Raw genomic sequence first — 11,886 nt, forward strand, 5'->3', positions numbered from 1 at the left:
AACAAATTCCCAATGAAGTCGCACCAACAAGGTCGTGCGAAAACCGAAATCGCTCTTGAGTTTTCACTAATCTTTTCACTGCAGTAAAACACAAATTAAATTAGTCAAAGCTGTTAAAATTTCAAAAAGAATCCCAATTTGGCATTAAGACAAAACAATTGGAGAAAGCATGAGTTCAGATTACCGTTCCGAATTGTAGCATCAAACAGGACAACCCGATTCTGAGCACAAAAAGCATTTCCAGGCAGTTTCCCTATTGAATCTTGGGATACCAAATCAAACCCCTAATCTGCAAATATAAAAAGGAGGAAGGAAGGGAATAAAAAAAAGGCATTTTTTTTAACGGCGAAAAACCTTCAAAACGAAAAAACCTAAATCCCAAAATAAAAGAAAAAACCTGGTTTGAAGAGTTGAAGGAGGTTTAAGCTTCATCGTCATCGTCACTACCAAACCGCCACCGAAGGTAAGCTTCGGATTTCTTTAAAGCTGTGGATATTGTGCATTTGGGAATGAGGTTGAGGACGTGAGAGAGACGCGAGGGCGATGAGGGAGGAGATTCGTTGAGAGTGATTGAGAGAGATTTGCTGAGAGCGTTTGAGAGAGGCGTTGAGAGTGATTTTGGGAAAAAGCGGAATCGAGAGAAGTGAGATTGAGGGAGTGAGAACGTGTTGAACAAGGTAAGAATACAAGTAATTGAAATTGTAAACTTTGCTTGATTATAAAAACAGAAAAGCGGGCTGCATAAATAGCCTTACATAAACTGAACTTCCTATTTTTCAGCACACTATGCTAAAGAATAGGTCTTAACCTAGATACTCCTTTTGAATAGGAGTTTTATTAACTGACTAAAAACAAATACTAATTCAAAACAAATATTAATATTCCAACAATTCCTCCCCTAAGCTAAACATGCATACAACATTTTAGTTTAATCTTCTGCTGCCTGTACTCCCAGGTGCTTTCAAAATTTCTCAAATTGGTCCAATTTCAATGGCTTGGTCATGATATCCGCAAGTTGATCATTTGTTCCACAAAACTTTATATCCACAGCTCCATCCTTAGTTAGATTTCTCAGAAAATGAAACCTCACATCGATATGTTTACTTCTTCCATGAAAGACGGGATTCTTGGCCAGCTTAATGGTAGAAGAATTATCGCAAAACATTGTAACACAGTCAGATTGAGTGTCTTTAACTTGTTTTAGGATGTGTTGCATCCAAATACATTGGCAAGCACAGGACGCAGCAGCTACGTATTCGGCCTCAGTCGTAGAAAGAGTAACTACTGGCTGTTTCTTGGATGCCCATGCAACAGCTCCACCGCTTAACATGAATACATAGCCTGATGTACTCTTCCTGTCATCTATATCACCGGCATAATCGCTGTCTGTGTAAGCTACTAACTCGTCTTCGCATCCTTTTCCATAGAAGATGCCGAGATCAATTGTTGACTTGATGTACCTTAAAATTCTTTTAGCTGCAAACATGTGTACTTCCTTTGGATTGGACATGAATCGACTAATAAGACACACAGAATACATTAAGTCGGGCCTAGTTGTTGTCATATACATCAAACACCCCACCATCTGCTTGAAAAGAGTTCCATCAACTTGCTTCCCTTCCTCCCTTTTTGACAACTTAATACTTCCAGGGACTATTGGATTCTTTACTCCATTACAGCTTCCCATGTCGAATCTCTCGAGAACTTCTCCCGCATACTTCTTTTGGCTTATGTGTATTCCTCTCGCATTTTGACGCACTTCAACTCCCAGAAAATACTTCATTTCGCCTAAATCAGTCATCTCAAATTCTCTTTTCATAGAAGTTTTGAAACTTTGCATCATGATCAGATCATTACTAGTAAAAATAAGATCATCAACATAAAGACTTACAATCAATATTTTATCTTCCTCTTTTTTTATGAAAAGAGTGTGTTCATAACAGCTCCCTTCGAAACCTTCATTGACAAAGTAACTTTCGATCCTGCTGAACCATGCTCTTGGAGCCTGCTTCAACCCGTAAAGTGCCCTTTTCAGCTTGTAGACTTTGCTCTCCTCTCCTTTTACTTCGTATCCCTGCGGTTGTGAAACATATACATTCTCGTGCAGCTCTCCGTGCAAAAATGCACTTTTGACATCCAATTGATAGAGTTTCCAGCCATTTCTTGCTGCTAGAGCTATCACCATTCGGATGGTATCCCATCTTGCAACTGGGGCAAAAACCTCGTCGTAGTCTACACCTTTCTCCTGTGCGTAACCCTTGGCCACCAAGCGAGCTTTGCACTTGCTAACTTCACCGTTTTCATCAAGTTTTGTTTTGTAGACCCACTTTACACCTATTATTTTTGCTTCTGAAGGAGCTTGAACTAACTCCCAGGTTTGGTTCTTTCTTATTGCTGCTATTTCCTTGTCCATGGCATCTCTCCAATTTTTCTTCTTCACTGCTTCTTCATAATAAATTGGATCATCAGTAGACATAAACATAAGAAAATTTTGTACCTCATCTTCGGACAATTCTCCTCCGCTTGTATAGTCCTGAAGATAGGTTGGAACTCTTCTTACTCTTTTCTCTAAATTTGGTGGAGTTACCGATTCATTTGAAGAAGAATCAGTCGCTTCTAAGTTGTCTTCTTCTGCTTCACTTGTGGTATTTTCATTTTCATGCTCATCTAATTCCTCAAGTGTTTCCTCATAAGCTTCACCCCAATCAAGTACTTCACTTTTCGATTCGGCATCTGTCCTCCCCCAATTCCAGCAGCCATCTTCTTCAAAGATTACATCCCGACTGATTGTTACCTTCATTGTTAAAGGGTTTATCATTTTATACCCTTTTGACTTCTCGCTATATCCAATGAAAACCTGCTTTTGGCTTCTAGCATCAAGTTTGAGTCTTCTAGCATCTGGTACGTGAACATTTCCTACGCATCCGAACACTTTAAAGTGTTCGACACTAGGCTTGAAACCACTCCAACACTCTTCTGGCGTTTTGTTTTTTACAGCAGATGTGGGACTTCTGTTGAGCACATGACAGGCCCATTTTGCGGCTTCCGGCCAAAACGTTCTGGGCAGCTTCTTCTCTTCTAATATGCAGCGTACCATATTCATAATTGTGCGATTCTTGCGCTCTGCGACTCCGTTTTGTTGCGGCGTATAAGCTGTTGTCAATTGTCGCTTGATTCCTTGAGCTTTACAGAAGTTTGAAAATTCATTTGAGTTGAATTCTCCTCCTCTATCTGTTCTTAAACAACACAGTGCCAAACCATTCTCCTTCTCTGCCATAGTTTTAAATTCTTTGAAAGTAGTAAAGGCTTCACTTTTCTCATTTAAAAAGTAAACCCAAAGTTTACGACTGAAATCATCAATGAATGTCAGTATGTACCTTTTGTTTCCATGTGATTCAGGAGAAATTGGACCACATATATCTGAGTGAGTAAGCTGCAGTTGTTGTTTGGCCCTCCAGATGCTTTTCTTAGGGATAGCTTCTCGATGTTGTTTTCCCACCATGCAGCTTGTACAAATTTTTGATGAAGCATTTAATTTTGGAATTCCTCGAACCAAGTTCTTGTTATGCAGCAGCGCAAGATTCTTATAGCTCAAGTGACCAAACCTTTTATGCCATATTTCACCGAGATCATCAACGTTTGCATTGAAACATGTAGGCACCGATATAAGAATGTTTGTTGTCACAAGAAACATTCTGTTGGTGGTCATCAAGCTTTCCATTATGCATCCCCTGCTCGGATGATACAGCTTGCAAACTCCATGCTTAATTACAATTGTGATGTCTCGATCTTGGAGCTGCCCAATACTCAGTAAGTTATTGCGTAGTTCAGGAATAAAAAATACGTCACTTACAATGTGATTACTTCCGCCGATCTCCAATCTGATGTTTCCCTTTCCCATTACTTCTAGCTTTGAGTTATTTCCAAGCTTGACTGAGTGCCTAAAGCTTTCATCTAGCTGCATGAACCATTCCTTGTTTCCGGACATATGATTTGAGCATCCGGAATCAAGAAACCATACTCCTTCTTTCTTGTTTTGATGAGAATCTACTTGTGCCATCAGCAACATCTCTTCCTCTTCATTAAACTCGGCATAGTTCACCTTTTTCTCCCAGGTTGGGCATTCATACTGATAGTGTCCCAAATTATGACACCTGTAGCATTCCACCGCAGCCCTATTCGTAAACTGTCGGCCTCTACCTCTTCCTCGACCTCTCATCATGCCTCTGCCTCTGCCTCTTTCATAACGCTCCTCGTGTGTCACCTTCAGTGCCTGCTCCTCCTCATTTGATCCCTTCATTCTTTGCTCATGGATAAGAAGACTGCTTTGGAGTTCATCAACGGTTAGAGTTTCCACATTGTTAGACTCCTCAATGGAGCATACAACATAGTTGAATTTTGGCACAAGAGACCTCAGAATTTTTGCAGTAATGTCGGCTTCTTTCACAATCTCTCCGCAGGCTTTCATCCGTTTTGCTATGGAGAGAGCTCGTCCAAAGTATGCATTGACAGATTCTCCCTCTTTCATTTTCAGTATTTCGAACTCAGTCCTCAAAGTTTGAAGCTGAGCTCTCTTCACTCTAGTTGACCCTTTGAACTTTTGCTTCATTGAGTCCCATATCTGCTTTGAGGTATCATCATTTAGTATTGTCTCCATGATTTCTCTATCAATGGCTTGATAAAGATAATTCTTCACCTTTCTGTCCTTCAACTGCTGCTCTGCAATTGTTTTTGTCTCCTCATCAGTTGGCTCCCGGTTTTGTGGACCACCAACCACTCCATCCTCGACCAAGTTCCATATTTCTTTCGATCGGAGGAAGTTCTCCATCAGCTTCGCCCAATGCTCATAGAAACCATCAAATTTGGGAATTGCTGGTTGCACAAATCTACTGCTACTGGTATTTTCTGTCATTCTCACGATTTTTTCTCAACCTCTCTTTCTCTGATCAGGCCTCTTGACGAAGCTCTGATACCAAAATGTTGAACAAGGTAAGAATACAAGTAATTGAAATTGTAAACTTTGCTTGATTATAAAAACAGAAAAGCGGGCTGCATAAATAGCCTTACATAAACTGAACTTCCTATTTTTCAGCACACTATGCTAAAGAATAGGTCTTAACCTAGATACTCCTTTTGAATAGGAGTTTTATTAACTGACTAAAAACAAATACTAATTCAAAACAAATATTAATATTCCAACAGAACGAAGGGTTCCTGTTACTATTCCTCCCATTTTTTTTCTTTTCTCTCTTATTTATTTAAGCCACATAAACGCCATTAAAATTTTTTATACGTTTAGTCTTCTTGTGTGTAGTTAATAGTGTATATTAAGTTTTGTTTTTCCCAATTCATTAACTCTAGAACCCAACAGCCAGGCGGCTGGGTTTAATTTTCTGCTTTTTTCTTGGTAGTCCAACAGATTGTTTTTTTTTATATTAGTTTTTATTTTAATTCTAATTTTTTAATCTATCTTGGTTTATATATCTAAATTAGCATTAAAATAATAACTAATCATAAGTGGCCTAGTGGAGAAAGGGTAGTTTCATGATCTATAGGGGAGTGGGTTTGATTCCTACATGTAGCATTTTATTTCTTTTAGCATTCATCTTTTCTTATTCCTTTTAGCATTCATTTTTTTTCTTATGTTTTTATTATAATTTCTTCTATACTCATAGTTTCATTATTGTTTAATAACACAAATTTGATTTCTTTTAATTTCATCATCCATTCAAAACCGCTTTAAACTATTACAATCACACTTTTCTCGATTCAATATCGAGCCCATTTCCATACCCTTGTAAGTCGATTGCTTTTTTAAGCATCGCCATCAACCTCACATAGCTTACTCTTGGGCTTTCTTACAATGAGCCGGTTCTCTTGCACTTACACTCATACATTGCATTATTTGTTGTTTGGGCCTGATTTAATTATTTCATGATTTTTGAATCCCCATTTGATAAAATGTGCCCCACTCCCCCGACGTGTAATAATTTTGTACTGTTTTTGTTTAGTTAGATACTAACACCAGAATAAAATCAACCACTTCTAAAAAAAATACAAAAATAAGGACTCGATCCAACGTCGAGTATTTTCTCAATAAACAAATCAATTCATTTCTCCCTCCTATTCCATTCCAGTTTCTTTCAAACTTTCATCAAACGCTTGATTCAACGTCAAGCCATTTTTTCTAATAAAACTCAAAAAATATTAATTCATAATTAAGACCTTTTCAATAAAGATGGAAGTGGAACGTGGTGTATACCGCGCACTCCTGAGACTAGGATTCGAGATGTATATCTCGCCAATCCTAGCTCTCGCCATCATCCAAATTTATCCACTTTGTTTTCTCTCAAACACTCATTCAAATCTTTCTCAAACGTCCATCAATACTTGATCTAGTGTCAAGTCATTTTTCACAACAAAAACTCAAAATACCTAATTCTTATTTAACACTTTTTTCAATAAAGGTGAAAATGGAACATGGTGTATACCATGCACTCCTGAGACTAGGATTCGAGATGTATATCTCGCCAATCTTAGCTTTCGCCATCATTTAAAATTGTCAATGCGGTTTCTTCTAACCCTTTCTCAATCAAATTCCAAAATACCTAATTCCTATCTTAACCTCTTTCAATAAAGATGGAAATGGAACATGGTGTATACCGTGCACTCCTGAGGCTAGGATTCGAGATGTATATCTCGCTCATCCAAGTTCTCGCCATCACTCAAAATACATCCAACCAATCAAACCCTTTTCTCGCCGTTGTGCGACTAATCAAAAACCTTTTTCATAAACGAAAGATATATTGTCTTAAGAAGATACAAAACAATGTTTCGGCCACGATTGTTGAGTAGAGATAAATGATGCTTTTCCGAATGTAGATTTATAAATCCCTTCGACGTGTGGTATGCGTTCACTCCTCATCTATTTTGGGTAAAATAATGTTTTCGTCGATTAATACAGTATGACTTTCGCTAAAATCGACCAACAAACAAACATTTTTCTACCCAGAACTACGTAAGCCTTGATTTCTCTGTTGAGATACGTAGGAGCAGGATTTGTAAATTTTGTCAGGCCCACTAATAAAAAACTTAGGTTTAGTCCTTCGTCAAAAATCCAAAAATATTTTCCTCTCTTCTATTCTTTCTTTCCCATTTAATAACTTGAAAAGTCTAACATTTCAATTAACATTAACGCACAGAACTGACCTAATGGTTCCCGTTGAGTACAACGGACGTGAGGGGTGGTAATACCTTCCCCTTGCGTAACCGACTCCCAAACCCTGATATTGGTTGCGATGACCATATCTTATCCTTTCTTTTAGGGGTTTTATCGATATTTTCCCTTTCCCATTTTGGGAATAAATAAAGTTCGGTGGCGACTCTGTTCAGTCCATCATTGCGAGCGTGCGATCGCGTTTCGCTAAAGTCGTATCCCAATTTTTAATCGAGGTACGACAGATGGCGACTCTGCTGGGGACTATACCCAATCCCTAAGTGAGTCAAGCCTAGTTAGGACATTTGTGTGCCTTTGTTTGTTTAATTGTGTGGCTTTTCCTTATTTATTGCTTTTTATTATCTTTATTATTATATTGATATATCTGTTGTATATTGGTTCTATTGTGATTGTTGGCATTTGGGTATTTGATTGCAAACCATGTGGGAAAGACTCTACACCCGAGTCTAGAGTGAAAAAAAACATAAGATAGGGCGATGGTTGAGTAGTACGGACTCCCGAGGTGGATACTTCGTAAGAGTCGGTACGAGAACCTTACTTAGAGTAGATTCTTTTGCAAATATTGTCGCCCGAGGTGTATACCTCGTAAGCTTCGATGTTTCAAAGGGGTCCATGACTCTAAGAACCTTTTAGAACATTGAACCTTTGGCCAACTAGAAATGATGGTTGCGTAGTATGGATTCTCGAGGTGAATACTTCGTAAGAATCGATACGAGAACCTCGCTCAGAATAGATTCCCTAGATGGAGTTGATGACCGTAAAGTATTTTCCGTAAGCGTCAAACAGTCTTTTGAATCCATGACTTTGAGTACCCTGTCTAGAACCCAGTCGATGGTTGCGTAGTACGGACTCCCGAGGTGAATACTTCGTAAGAGTCGGTATGAGAACCTCACCCAGAATAGATTCCCTTGATGGAGTTGACGACCGGGAAGTATTTCCCGTAAGCGTCAAACATTCTTGTGAATCAATGACTCTGGGGATCCTTTGTAACAAAGCCCTAGATCATGCCCGGTGAGAACCCCGTTTTGGAAAAGCAATCAAATTTATCCATACCTCGGACCTTTGAACCTATCCAAAAAAAAAAAAAAAAAAACATTGCATTCATCCATTCATAAAAGCAAAACTCTTAGTTTGTTTCGCATTATTTCAGGAATCCAAGACTTGTTAGCAAGATGAATCCTGAGAGAAGAGGCACTTTTCAGTTCAAATACAAGAACGTGGACCTTACCAGCCTGCAGAAGTTGAGTGCCAAAATAACACCACTCAAACTCAACAGCTTTGTACAAAACTATGGAAGAATTCTGGACATCCTAAATGAGAAGATGGACATGATGACCGCAGTGACTATTGCTCAGTTCTACGATCCTCCTCTACGTTGTTTCACGTTTTCTGACTTCCAGTTGGCTCCTACCTTGGAGGAGGTTGAGAGGATCATAGGCCAAAATTTGAAGGATCATAATCCATTTCCTAAGCTCGATGAAGATATTCCTCCCAAGAAAATAGCTTCAGCTTTAGGTCTGAAAGTTTCTGAAGTCGTGGATAATTGGGATGTGAAAGGACCTTTCAGTGGTTTTTCTAGAAAGTTCTTGGAAGATCAGGCCAAGAAGATGGAAAAAGAAGGGAATTGGAAATCCTTCTATGCTGTGTTAGCCGTGTTGGTATATGGGATAGTTCTTTTCCCAAATATTGACCATTTTGTGGACCACCTAGCGGTGAGAATTTTCCTCTCTGGCAACCCTGTACCATTCCTCTTGGCAGATCTCTACTACACTCTCCATGATCGTCATGAGAAGAAGGGAGGAATCGTCTTATGTTGTGCGCAGTTGTTGCATGCCTGGTTTAGATCCCATATGCCCGAAGAAGGTCCTTTTGTCTCAAAAGAACTCAAGCCCTTCCAGAAGTTGGCTTCCCTCACCTCTAGTCATGTTAAGTGGTATATCAGGGATTGGGAAACCGAGAATGTGATTGTCAGCATATGAGACTTTCCCAATGTGCCTTTGATAGGAACCAAGGGTTGCATCAACTATAACCCTGTGTTATCTCTGAGCCAACATGGGTACCCTATGAATGGCCCTCCAAAAGCTGAAGCCCTGGAGCCTTTCATCTTACATAGTGTTGAAGCGGATCATCCCATGGTGAAAAAGATCAAGAGGTCTTGGCGAGCAGTTATCAGAAAAGGTAAGGAGTTGGGTAAGAGAAATGTCATTGCTCAAGAGCCTTACACTTGTTGGGTTAGAGAGAGGGTTCAGATGATTAAACTCCCTTATCCATTTGATCCTTCTATCTATCCATTGGTTCCTGAGCCAGAACCCATATTACCTGAAGATGTAGAGAAGCTCAATGCCCGTATCAAGGAGTTGGAGTTGGAAAACGCTGATTTGAGAATCAAGCTTGGCCGATTCTCGATAGAGAATGGGAACTTGAAAGACGATCAACAAAAGAAAGACAAAGAACTTGAAGTCTCCAACAAAAGAGCTAGAGAGTCTGAATCAAGGAGAGAAAAGTTTGGACAAGCGCTCTATAGCACTAAATCCGTGTTCAAATCAAAGGAAGAGGAGTTGGATAGAGCTTTACTCCGGATTCAAAAACTCAACAAGACTCTGGAACTGACCCTTGAAATGAAAAGGGAGGCACGACTGATTTCTGAGATTCGTACTCGTGAACTGGAGAATACCATTCAGAAGTACAAGGATACTTTGGAACGCGAGAAGCTGAAGACTGAAGAGTCAGAAAGAGTTTGCACACGGTTGAAATATCATTTGGATCGAGTTGATGCTAGGATCCAGGCACTTGAAGGTGGGGATCAGGATGCTGCCTATATGGTGTTGCTAGGTGAATGCAGATACTGGAGAAACCTCTATAGGGACATAGAGGTGACCAAGGCTGAAGATGTGCACATTATCCAAGATCTCCAAGGGCTTTACACTGAGTGGAAGGGCAAATTTCTGAGGCTGTCCGGATTTGCGAGTTCCATCATGCGAGAGCTACCTGAGAAGCTGCAAGAAGCTGATTGGTGCATGTGTCCAGAGAACACCCCGCATCAAGTCTTTAATTTCATTAAGTTTTGTAAGGCAATGCTAGAAGGGTTAACCACCGACCTTGCTACGGTTCGGAAAGCCCATAAGCCATGAACACGTTGTTTGTATTTGAACTTTGATATGAGATTAATGAAAATCGCTTTTGAGATTCATTTTATTGTGTTTCATTATTATTTTAAATATTTGCGAACAAGTGTTGTGACATTTTTGAAATGAATGTTTGAAACTAGCCAAGAGTTTTGCAAACAAAATGCATCCATACATGCGTTCATGCATTTTCAAAACAAAGTCTCATTCTGTCCTTTCTTCCCCCAGTTTCACGCTGAATTTTCAACACCAGTATAATACTCGTGCCAGAGCAAGACAGAGAATGGCAGATCAAGAGCATGAATTGGAGCGAGTGAGCTCAGAGCTCGAAGACCTACGTGAAAACATGGGTCAGGTCATGGAGATACTACAGGTCATCTGGGCAAAGTTAGACGCCCAAACGACGGTCGTTTCAGAGATCGTCGGTCCCACGATTGAACCCCAACCTGCAAGGATAGTACCAACCACTTGGCCAGCCTATGGTTTACCTCCCGGTTTCACACCTCCAGTTGAAGGTGCCCCTGGTTTTGCATAAGCCGCTCAACAGACGGCTCCTCTACCGACCATCAATGAAAATCATCCAGTGGTCCACACGTACGCACCTCCTCTCGTTCGTGCGCATGTGCAACCTTACTTTGAGGATCAACAACATGCCCCTGACTTTTCAGACGAAGATGAGGAAAGGCAGAAAGACATAAAAGGGATGAAGGAGAATTACCAGATTCTGGAGAAGAGATTGAGGGCTATGGAAGGTGACCAAGTTTTTGGTGCTACTGCTAAGGAGATGTGCTTGGTGTCCGGTCTTGTGATCCCTGCAAAGTTCAGGACCCCAGATTTCGATAGGTATGAGGGCCACTCGTGTCCTAAGAGTCGCCTTATTATGTACTATCGAAAAATGGCTGCGCATGTGGAGCATGATAAACTTATGATACATTTCTTCCAGGACAGCTTGAAGGGTGCTCCCTCCAAGTGGTACTTAAGCCTTGATCAAAGTAGGATCCGTTGTTTCCAAGACTTATCTGATGCCTTCATCCAACATTACAAGTATAACATGGATATGGCCCCAGATAGGAGACAACTGCTCAGCATGTCCCAGAAAGACAAGGAGTCTTTTAAGGAATACGCGCAACGATGGAGGGAAGTGGCCTCGCAAGTCGAACCACCTCTGGCTGAGAAGGAGTTAGCAGATTGGTTCATGGATACAGTCAAACCTGTGTTCTATGAAAGAATGGTGAGTAGTGTATCTGCGAGCTTCTCTGATCTGGTCGCCGTGGGCATAAAGGTCGAGTTGGGACTGAAGAATGGAAAGATGATGACTACCTTTGAAACATCTGGTAGTAATGCCAAAAAGTTTCCTAGAGGGTTTCAAAGAAAGAAGGAGGGTGATACAAATGCAGTGTCAACCAGTCAAAGGAGGAGTCATTCATGGAAGAAACAACACCAATTTTCTCAACAACAACCGATTTATCCAGTACAATATGTTCAACAACCGTATGTGGCAGCAGTCACACCAAATTTTAACCA

Source organism: Lathyrus oleraceus, chromosome 4 (assembly GCF_024323335.1).
Source record: "Lathyrus oleraceus cultivar Zhongwan6 chromosome 4, CAAS_Psat_ZW6_1.0, whole genome shotgun sequence".
Lineage (NCBI taxonomy): Eukaryota > Viridiplantae > Streptophyta > Magnoliopsida > Fabales > Fabaceae > Lathyrus > Lathyrus oleraceus.